Raw genomic sequence first — 11,729 nt, 5'->3', positions numbered from 1 at the left:
CCCTGAGCAACTTCAGAACTGCAGGTTTTTCTCCTCAAAAGCTAGTCCATAATGTGCTGTGCATTGGCAAAGAGCAAAGATGAACCGACTGACCATAAATTATGCACTCGCAAGCTAAATCTAGATAGCTAGTGGATAGAGCATAACAGCCGTGATAGATGGCTTTCCTCCAGCCAGCAGACAGCCTGGGGACTGGAAAACAAAGCAGAAGGGGCTGCAGAGCTGCCCGGGAGGCTCTCCAGGAAAAGTCCTAGCATGGACCGCTCTCCCTTGCCATCATAGCAGGGTTTATGGACAAAGTTACAAATCCCTCTTCACCCGAGTTTTTGGGTTCCCTATTACAATTAGCAAGTGCCAGGCTCCATCCTGACCTCCCTTTTCATGTGACCCATATGGTGCTGCCATCCAAAGAGCTTCCACAGCGTTCTGTACAATATGCGCTGTCAGCGTATTTTGACATGAGTCCAATAGCATGGATTCAAAAAAGATGGGATCCCACCATGCCAAAATACAACATTTGGTTGAGCATCTGCCAGAGCCTAACTAGCAGACTGTTGGGAATGTTGCATTTTCCTTTTTCTCTCTTTCTTTCTCTCTTTTTTCTGTCCTTCCTTCTTTCGTTCCTTCTTTCTTTCCTTCTTTCTCTCCTTCTCTCCTTCTTTCATTCTTTCTATTTTACTATTATTATACTTGAAGTGCAGGAAGGCAAAGAGGATGGATCATGGGAGATTCTCACAGTAATACTATGTGACCGAGTACCCATTCATTGCAGGGTCAGCTAGGAGGGGCATTCATCACAAACAGACAAAAATTAAACTTTTGATCACAGTGTGATAGTAAGTTGCTTTACCAAGGCCCTACAACACCCTTAACATATCCCTATTCAGATCTCAGGTATTTTCCCCTACGATATGCTGGAATGATTCTGCAAGACACAGACCCTGGATCTGTCACAACAGGAACCAGTCCCTTCCACACAACCTTCAGCTCAGTGATGCTACGTTATTTGAAAATAAAATATTCAAATATACATTATTTGATAATAAAAGTTACACATACATTTTGGTGGCTGAAATCCACATGGAACTTTGTGCTATACTTTAGATTCAGAAACCCTCGATTTCACTGAATCACAGAATAATCAAGGTTGGAAAAGACCTCTAAGATCCCCAAGTCCAGCTCAACCCAGCCCACCATGCCCACTGGCTGTGTCCCTAAGGGCCACATCTCCACAGTTCTTGAATCCCTCCAGGGACAGTGATTCTCCCACCCCACTGGGCAGCTGTGCCATTTTCGTGAAGGCTCATTGACTCACTTTGGGATGTTGTATGGGAACTGTTGAGTCCTGGCCTGAACCACTGATTGAACACCTGGGGTAAGGACCTGGTTCAGCCCTGAGAGCACAGGTGAAGGCAGTTGGGGTGGAGCCTGGCTGCACCTCCCTTAGAACCCATTTAAGGGCTGACTGCCACTAGGGAAGGATCTCTTTCTGGAAATTTCTACTTTGTGGAGTTTCCCCTGAGAACCTTGATCCTTGGAGATGGGTGAGCGATCTTTTTCTCTTCCCTTGTAGCACTTTTCCATCACGTTGATCTTTCCAGTTCTTAAAGATGTCCTTCGTGGAAGTAGGTTTTCCTCTTGAGGTAATCCATCTCGCTGCCTAGAGGAGGGTTAACATGGCATCAACAAAGCAACGGGTGAGGAAATCCTGGAGAAAGTCTGAGGGAAATTCATGCCACCTCCTTTCTTGATGTTGCACACACAGATATCAGTAACTGGAGAGCCCTGAAGAAACTACAGCCATATCTGAGGTTATGAAAGTGATGTCTCAGCTCTCGTTGGGTTTGGCATCTTCTCCTTAAATGCTCCTGCTTGTCCCAGAGCATTTTCTGAACAATAATCCCAATCCCAACCTACTTTTACAGGCTTTCCCTATAGTCATCAGTATCACTTACCCACACAATTAGCCATAGCGCAGTTTCACAAGGACTGTGACTGGAGAGAGGACTTGGCTTCAGTCTTGGTTTTAATAGAAAGTTTGTCCACTAAACAGTAACTTTGTCTTGATGAACTGAGAGCTGGCTCAATTTACTTTTTTTTTTTTTTAAGCTCTGAGAAAGCTTGTGCTGATACGAGATGCTGAGATAAGCTCCAAATCTCCTTGGTAGGGAGAGTGGGTGGAGAGATGATAAAACCAGGAGGTCAGCAAAATGAGATGTAGCCTTCCACTCACTTTGTAGATGACTGGGTGTGGCCATGTACATGTAAAAGGGGGAATGATTTTTTTTTTTTAAAAGAACATCATACATAAAGGTATGGAAATTTATACTATGAAAGCAGGGCTAGGGTGAAGAGTAATCAGAGCATCTTCCCAAAATTACACAATTTAAAGTGACATTGACTGGGGAGTGGGGGCAGACATTCTCTAGAATAAGAAGAAGGGAATGAAAGCATTCATATGGGCAATGGCAGCTGGAATCTGGGGTGCACTGAGATGGAGCCTGAGGGGTCAGAGAATTCTACCTCCTGCATGGAGACGAGTGGGACAAGAGTGTGCAGAGGGGAAAGCAGTGATTTCTAATGAGCCTTGCAGGTCAGGAAGCACTGATTGAACCCCCGAAAGGATTATGAGAAAAGTAAAGGAAGATAAGGAAAATAAAAAGCATGAGCTTGCCAGCTATGGATGTGTTAACCCATTTTTAGTTATACACGAGATCGTAGGACAAATTCTGAAGGAAACATTAATTAAAGGCACTGAGAAAAAATGAGATAAAGTGCAACACAGGTTTACCAAAGGCAGTTTGTGCCAGACCGTGCTGACATCTTCCTTTGATAAGATAATTGGTTTTCCAGACAAGGGAAATTTGGTAGATCTAATCTATCTACAGTTCAATAAAGCATTTGATATGGTGCCACATGGGAAATTATTAGTGAAGCTTGAGAAAATGAGAATTAACGGAAGGACTCAAAGCAGAGTGCAGGGGCTGGCATGGGGACAGCCGTGGGGTTGGTGTGGGACTGCTGGTGGGCATCTGAAAGTGCCATCGTGACACCAGCCCTGATAGAGACCCCCCAGGCCCAAGGCTGGTGCAGGGCAGTGGGTCTTGCTGACTTACTTGGCTCTCTTTGCATCTCGACTCATGAGCATTTGGGGCTCACGACCTTGAGCTCTGGGGTGGGAGCATCACTGCAGACTCTGTAGGGATGCTCTCACACCATGAGATGGCAATGTTGCTCCACCAAAAAGCATCTCTCTTCTCTTCCAGCACCAGTTAGCGGCGTCTGGACACGTTTCAGTACGTACTCCAAGAAATATCAGTGAATGCAACTGTGAAGTGATGATGATGATGGCAGGAGCTATATCAGTCCCTGCATGGCTCAGGCAGTGTGGTTCTGGACCCCAGCCTCCATGTGTTGGGATGGGAACACGTGTGTGACATGGGAAGGGAGCATGCTGTGTCAAGTCAGCTAAGAAAGAAGGCATCACTTCAGATCTGGTCTAAATCACCATTCCCAGAATAATAATAATAAAAAAATTTAAATGGAATTACACAAAGTTGCTCAGGGTAAGTGTGAATGGGTGCATATGTATGTGTGGCAGAGAGATGAGAAGACAATTTTATATAGAAATAAAATCTGCTTATCCCTTCCCTGTATTTTTAGTTTAAATTACACCCAAATCTGATCAATTTGGCTGAAATGAGCCCTTAATCCTAATAAATCTTGATCATCTTTTGAGACCTTGGGAAGCAGCAGAGAATGTGTTTGCGTAAAGCATTAACACCTTGATTGCAGCTACCTTGTCATGTATCCTACTCACAGGTGTGTAGAAATGCAGCTGTTAATGTCAAATGAGATACTGGAGAGAGACAAAGGAATGCTTTTGCCTGCTTTGTCCCCACACATCGTCTCTGATGGGATTCACATTCTCAAATGGGAAGACACGTGCTTCCACCTGTGCTGCAGCAGAGATTTAGCTCGGGATAAAATTCTCAGTTTTCTTTAAATCTTCGGAGGGAAAAACAGAGCCTCAATCTGCTCGTTATTCCTCAAACTTAGAACAATCCTGTCAATTTAAATACGTTTTCAGGGGGATTTATAAATACCGAGCTTGGCAAAGGGTGTTGTTTCAGAGAAATGCTGCTCCAAATTAGCCTGGTGGTGAAAATCAAGATGTAGTCATTTGAATACAGGCACAATTATTTCTCCCAGCTGGGAGTTTGTTGGGGGGGCTTTCTGTCATAACCTGCCTGTTGTCCTTTGGGTTCATGGTGATGCTGAGAGCTGCCCGTGCTGTGTGAGCTTTTCTCTCCCTGGTGGGAGAGAAAAGGTGCGGAGGGATCCTGAAGGTGGTAGCATTGCTATTGCAAACTGAGAGCAGCAGTGAGAGCATCTGAAAGAAAGGATGGTACTGAAGATGCCCTACAGAGATTGGCTCAGGCAGAGCATTCTTGCAACTGGGTTTGAAAATAGGAATGAAATGAGCAGTGCTAAACTTCCTATACTGGGAAATAAAGCAGTGAAAAGAGAATGGAAGTTATCTTTGCAGCGTGCTCTGCAACCCGGTGCTTAACAGTGCAGGTCAGCTGGGTGGGAAGCTGTGTTCAGATCTTTCTACTCTTGAAAATCTGCACGTTGGCTGTAGGGAGTGTGCTCTTGTGGGTTCTTAATGCCTACAGATGCATGGGAGTGGGGTTTCTCTTCTGGGATGCACTTGAATGAATGCACTGATCTCACAGTCTTGAGCAGTCTGGCCTCCAGCTTCTGCATGTTTTTCTGTAGGACAAGCCTTTGGAGCTCCACCCTACAGCACCTTGTTATTCCTGGAGCACTGCATAGATCCTGAACGTGGTTGTACAGACACCTCTCCAGTTGCCAGCATTTTCCATGTGAGGGCCTTGCTATGACTAAACACAGTTTTATAACTCCCATGACATCCAGCTATAAATAAGAAGATCAAAGCCTTGACCCTTGGAAACTAACTGTGACCCCATCATTGAGCATCCGTGCCTCAAAGACTGTATTAAGATGGAAGGGAACATAAATCTAGGAGGAACTAATGAAGACCCCCAGGGCCATCCTTCTCTATAGCTGTCTTGTTAACATGATCTAGGAAAGACAGGGGGCCCTTAAATAAAAAAAACAAAAAGCAAACAGAGGTAATAAGTGACTCATCAAAGTCAGGCACAGACAGAATATTGTCGAGGAGGTGCTGCATCATGGGATGAAGTATTGCACAGCACAACTTTACAACCAAACCTCGCTGCCGAAGGGGGCTGGGGAGCAGTTAGCCCTCTAAAGCTTGGGCAGCCTTCATGGCCCACGGAAATATGTGCCATTCTTACAGGCAATGGAAGGTCCCATCCGGTCACCCATCCCTCTTCTTACTGACAAGAACATGCAGACCCCTGCAGGTGGGACTCAAAGCCTTTTGCTGAGGAAGGTGGTGATGACAACCATGATGGAGGATGGGGTGGCTGTGCCAGGACAATGCTCCTGGTGGGGATGCTCCTTGCAGGAAGCTCGGGCAAAAAGAACCATCTGCCTGCGGGAACAGCAGGGCAGGACTGGATGCTGCACCAAGCTTCAGGTCCCTAGGCTTGCATGTCCTTGCTCTTAACCTTACAAAATGACTGGCAGATGGATGGGAAAATTGCACACAACGACAGAGTCGGCTAATGATTTTAAAACTGTTTCCAAGCCTGATGCTTCATCACAGTTCTCAGATGCTACGGAAGAGAATTGCACTGGCTTTCCAGGTAATGCAGATGCTGATTTCCCCTAAAATTGTATTTTGGCTGCTCACGATGACTAGGTGTCCCAGCTGCCACTGAGGATCCCAACGGCACCAGGAGCCAGGTGGGCTCCCATTGTGCCCATCCGCCAATGTGCCAGGAACAGATTAAATCTCACGTCAGAGACCTCGGGAGCCCTGGTAGCAGCCTGTGTCCCTCACTAATCCTATTCTCTATTAATTTGTTATCCCATTAACACCTTGCACATTTCTTTCTCTCACCACTGTGCTATCCTTAGAGACTGCTGGGGATCCTGTAATATGCTATTTTGTTGTTACGAGTGTAAGCCAGCAAACTCTCCTCATCTTAGCCTAGAAATCCCTTGATAGAAAGAAAGAAAACTGCTGCTTTGTTTCTTTCAATCAATACTATCCATTAAGATCTGTGTCTAACAGCTCCGAGTCCAAGTGAATAACAGAATGAGCTACCTCCTGCTCTCTTAAACCTTTGGAAACAGTAAATGCTCCTCTGAAAAGAACAATTTGATATTGCAGCCCTGTCTGGACCAGGCGGGGGGCAGCTTTCTTCTCTGAGGTTTGAAAACAAAATTGCTGACGATTTTCATAGAGAACCAGAGGGCAGATAGAAGCATGGAGGGAGCCAAAATGGGAGTGGGTGAGATGTCAGCTGGGGTCAGCCTGCCCCCCCAATGTCTGTATACCAGTGTGTCAGAATGCACAGGGAGCATGAGGCATAAAATCCCCAGATCGAGCTGTTGGTGATGGAATCTGTGCAATTTTATGTATTTGTGAGCAGTTCTGTGCATCCACAGCTCCAGTGCCGCTGGGGCACAGCGAGAGCAAAAGAGCTCAGCCAAAGCCCTGGAGCCCCATTTACAGGGCATCGTGGTCAGATATCTTCTCCTCTTTCCCTTCTGGATGTCTGAGTTGTCCAGGCAGTTGTCCTTGTGCCTATTAATACTGGTGCAATCAATACCGAGCAATCAAAAGCAGCATTGATGCTGGTGCTTCTTTTCTCTTGGGGGACTGGAAGCAAAATTTCAGCTGCAAGCAGGGAACTTGGCTTTGAAAGAGCGAGTCTGCAGGTTATGGTGGCAAACCTTTTGGGGAATCCCATAAGGAAACCATATATGCAGCCCCCAAGTGCATTGGCAGAGAAACTCCTGGCAGAGGTAGGCAAATACACACTGTGCAGGCATTTGCAACAGCGCATGTCTCCCTGTTGATATTTAAGAGAGAAAATCCAGCTAGATTTGGGCTAAAAGAGTGATGACAAATGGTGAGAGCTTGGTCCCTAGGAAAACACCCCTGAAGCGGAACTTGCTGCAGCATTTTGCAAAGCATGGAGCAATGAAATGGTTCTCCTTCCCCACCTGACACCCAGGGTGCATGCCACTGAGTTAGCAGTAACTGAAAGTGCTCCGGGAATGTGATCTGTGTTTATCATTGATTTGAAGGTTCATCGGTTCGCCTCAACGTGATCAATACTTTATTATTCCACCGATCGATCCCTGCTTTGTTTGTGAACTTTACCCAATTGATATACATTAAGAAGTTTAGCAGCATTGATAAGGTTTAAATCAGGAGCTGTAGGTGGAGGAGAAGAGGCTGCGTGTGGCACTGTGGGTACAAGCACAGCAGGTGGGTGCATCTCTGTGGGCATGTCAACGGCTCCGTGGTCACTGAATGCCTGCTTAGAGGCAGATCTTGTGCTGGAGTGAGCTCAGGGCTGGGGGGATCCTGGCTAGGAGTCTGACAAAGGAGCAAAATGTCTCTGGGTGAGTCAGAATTGCTGCACTCGGAACCCAAACCCATGCAGTGGCCATGGGAAGGGGTCATGGAGCTCTCACTGCTTTGCCCCTGTGAGCAGGAGCACACTGCTCTGCTTGGTGTTCCCCTGGACATCCTGGGATGCAGAAAGCACTCGGAAAAGATGTAGCTGGGAAGTGTAATCTGGTAGTTTGCTTCATGGCAAGGCATAAATGACCCAACATGAGGAATTTTGCTGCTGCGAGGCAAGCAGCCCCCAGGCCATGCCCAATGGGTTTGGGTTTCACAGGGTGTATGTTCATCTTTCTCACTATCCCCTCTGCAAACCCAGCATTGTCTTTGTTCCCAGGGTTCGTAGAATCATAGAGCACTGAGGTTGGAGAAGATCTTCAAGATCATCCTCTCCAACCATTGGCATTCCACATGGGGAGTACTCTGTGACTCCCAGCCTTACAAGAAGAACATGGTTTTCCCTTGACTCTGATGAAGTGCCCCATCCCCTTCTGCACAGTCCATTTCTGACTTGGAAGGGATCACAGAGCCTGTCCTCATAGCATGCTGATATACAGCATGCTTAAATCCCAACCCTGTGCCATTCTCCTGCATAGTCATCCCCTGGAACATCCTCTTCCCTTTTCCTCTGATGATTATTGAAGCAGGAATGAAAAACATCAAGTGGCTTTAGGAAAATAAAACATCTATATTATATGTATTACTGAAAGCGTCCTGATTAAAAGCAATTTTATAGCAGGATGCAAACTGCAGCCGGAGTCAGCATCCGAGTTGCTGGCCCCTGCTCACACCAAACTCCTTGTATATTATTCACAGTTGTAAATTGCTTTGAGATTTCTGGAAGTGGATAAAGCCCCATTTCTCTGCAGTCCTTTTAAACATCCCCGTGTAAAATCTATTAACATTCAAAGGGATGCATGGGGATGAAAGGCTGGGGAAAAAAACATTGCTAAGAGTATGCAATGCCCCAAGCCTCATGCAATTTTACCTGAAAATGAAGCTTTTGTCAGTGTCTTTTCTCCATAGGGCTTTTCCATTCCCCGATGTAATCTGAACGTTTTACTATTTGTGTCATTACTGAACAAAAGGGTGAAAATGTGATTTTTTTTTTTTAAATTAAAGGGTTGTTCCCCCCCTAATAGAAATGGTAAAAGAATATCAAATTATGACCTGACAAGGCACACTTGTGAAAGAGAATCACCAGAGTACAGCAGATCTATATCTTATCTCTCTATGAAATTGCATGTCTATGCAGCATCATTGTAACAGGTTTCAGCTGGGCATAAATTCGTAGCATTGCAGGGTCTAAATAGGAAGCTGGTTGGAGCCTAAATTGCGAGTGAACTACGTGCAAAGCCATTTCAATACTAATGAGTCAGTAGCTACATAGCCACAGAATATCAGCAAGGGGATGGGGTGGTGGGGAGGTGTTCTTCCCTTGGCACAGCCCTTAGAGCTGAGCCCCGATTTGGAACTGGGGCAGGGATGGGAAGAAGATGTGGTTCTGCTTGTCGTCATGCCTAGAGCCTCTTCAGCCCATGTTGGGGCAGGAGATGGGCCCAGTGTTCCTTCTCCACCCCGTGAAGAAGGAACAGATCACGCTTTTTCACACCTTAAAAGCAAGAAGAAACATATCAAATCCAAGAGAACCCTTTTCTTATTCTAGTTAGGAGCCCAATCTTCTCATCAACACTACCTTGGACAGAGCGCTTTATTTTTTTGCTTAGACGACGTGGAACATCTTCAAAGAGCCCAGCACCCACTGGAAGAGCATGGTGGTGATTTACCACACGTGAAATCAATGCTGCCTGCTCCCAGCGCCGTCTCAAGTCCCAGCATATTTCTAATTGGTGGGTTTTGTTTTCATTCGCCTTTCCTGATGTATCCTTCGAGTAATTCATTCAGAGAGGAGATATTTTAAGCAAATATTTTTTCGAATGATGGTTGGATTACTTGCTGTAGTGTTCATAAATAGCTGTTCTCGATAACAAGGTTGCATATAGGGTTTAATGGAGAGAGCTGTTGATTTATGGTAGCATTAAGCATGTACGTGAACTTACATTTGAGACTGATAAATACGAGTCCTTAATATGCACATGCATCATTTTTATGTTCCTTTTACAAAGAGGTTTTGAGTTGTGTGCGCATTATAAAATTACACAGAAAAGAATGCCTGTAGTCTGCACGGGAGCCGAGGCCGCTGAGTGGTAATGAAATATACATTTTCTGGTATGCTGTGTGCAGGTTTGCTGTGGGAGCAGTATAAAATTTATGACATCCTGAGCTATTCGTTTTCACGGCTTTCAAGAGCTTGGGCCTTGTAAACGCTGTTACCAATAGCAGTCGGAGCAGTTGTTCGTTTGCTGCTTTAATTGCTTTCTTAATGACCACGTTTTATTGTTATTGTAATTAGTAAATTAGACCGTTTTCTGATGCTGGGCTCTTTTTCTCCCCAGTTCCAGCCTGTTTTCTGTTGGTGAGCTCTCTTCTTGCCCTCTGTGCCCTACTTCAATAGGTGAATTCTGGGGGTGCAGACGATGTCTCCGAGATAACTGAACTCCTGCCATCTATTGGAAGCTGCAGGAGGAGGGGAGAGGTTCCAGCCACTGCTGCAAGATCCAGCCATGGGGCTGGGGAGCCAACCTGCCTAACACTCCCTGCAACAGCTTTCCTGAGGTGAGAGTAAAAAGGAAGTTTGCTCTCTTTGACTCACAGCAGGGTTGCAAATGATGTTAATTGGGAGGAGTGTGTTGCTATATGGGAAGGCGGCTGTTAGAGTCACTCCCTGCCCATCCATCTGCTCCTCTCTGAAACACTGCTATTGCATTTTGGTTCCACTCTTTCTCTCGCTATTTCTTTGTTTCTCCCTTGTTTATCTCTCTCCCCTCTTGGTTCGGTGCAGTGATGTGCGTTCTCCCCTCCCATCCCGCTTCTCCCTGTGCCACCACATCTGGCCTGGCATCATCCTGCTCCAGAGATAACACTCCCAGGTGAAGATCTCACCTGAATAAGGAACCAACATTGCTCTCCCTTCCAGGGCACTCAGCTCACCCCCATTCCCACAGCACTTTCCATGGATACAAAGAGATGCTTTCTTGCTCCAGCAAAGGCTCTGCTGGATTGGCAGGAGGTGAGTAAGGCATTTGTTGCTGCACCATGTGAAACTGGATAAATGCTGAGAAGTGAAAATACTATTGCCTGAGTCTTACCTTTTTTTATTTTTTTTGATTTTCTAAGCTTTCCTTCTGCTGCCACTCTTAAAAAACAACAACAATAACAAAACAACTCTATGAGAATCTACATGATTTTCCTCAGGATTTTCCTCAGGATTTTCAGGTTAAGATTAACGTGCTTTCTTTAATGCCACAAAGTGTTTTGTTGTGCTTTCTGATCATCAGACCTACAACACGTGGACCACACCACTGCTGCCCCTTTAGGGACAATAACAGGGGCTTAGGAATGCGTGTCTCCCAATAAGTCCCATTTCCTGAGGTGCATGGGGAGCCCAAAGCGGCTTCCAGAGGCAGGACAGAATGGAAAGTGAATCTGCACCTTTCTCCTTGTGCTGGTTCAGGGTAAGGAAGTTTCCCTGGCTAGCTTGGAGGAAGGGTGCCTGGGCAGTGTGACCCTGAGCTCTCCCACCTTCCTGTCTTGTGCTTCTGTGTTTGCCAGGTCGTAGAATCATAGAATGGCTTGGGTTGGAAGGGACATCAAAATTCGTCAGGTCTTATCATAGAATCATAGAGTAATTTGAGTTGAAAGAGATCTTTAAATGTCATCAAGTCCAACACCTCCTCAATGAGCATGGACACCTACAGCTCCGTCAGGTGCTCAGAGCCCCCCCAGGCCTGAATTTGAATGTCCCAGGGGTGGGGCACCAACCACCTCTCTGGGTGACCTGTGCCAGTGCCTCACTACCTTTATTGTCAAAAACTTCTTTATATCCAATTAAATCTCCCCTCTTTTAGTTTGAAAACATCTCCCCTTGGTTTCAAACTTCTCCCCTCTAACCCTGCCTTTCATTTTTTGAATTATTCCCAAGCTCTGTGATTGTGGAATTATTTCCGTGTGCCTCAGCCTTGACTTGGTTTTCATATCTTGCCCCAGGCAATATGGAAGTACCTGTGAAGTGCAACGGGTAAGTACATTTTTTCAGATCTTTTTCAGAAGTACATTATCCCAAAAATATATC

The 11,729-nt window shown here is 45.7% G+C and overlaps 1 long non-coding RNA gene across 1 annotated transcript; it reads left to right on the top strand.

The window, feature by feature from the left end:
* The first annotated feature begins 1,485 nt into the window (after nt 1–1,485).
* On the top strand, nt 1,486–5,247 carry LOC109369366. Its single transcript, XR_004160893.1, has 3 exons — nt 1,486–1,544; nt 3,267–3,566; nt 4,783–5,247. It is a non-coding gene; the product is annotated as an uncharacterized LOC109369366 (long non-coding RNA).
* Nucleotides 5,248–11,729: the final 6,482 nt, after the last annotated feature.

Source organism: Meleagris gallopavo, chromosome 11, assembly GCF_000146605.3.
Source record: "Meleagris gallopavo isolate NT-WF06-2002-E0010 breed Aviagen turkey brand Nicholas breeding stock chromosome 11, Turkey_5.1, whole genome shotgun sequence".
Classification (NCBI taxonomy): domain Eukaryota; kingdom Metazoa; phylum Chordata; class Aves; order Galliformes; family Phasianidae; genus Meleagris; species Meleagris gallopavo.
This window is presented reverse-complemented; position numbering and strand designations above follow the sequence as displayed.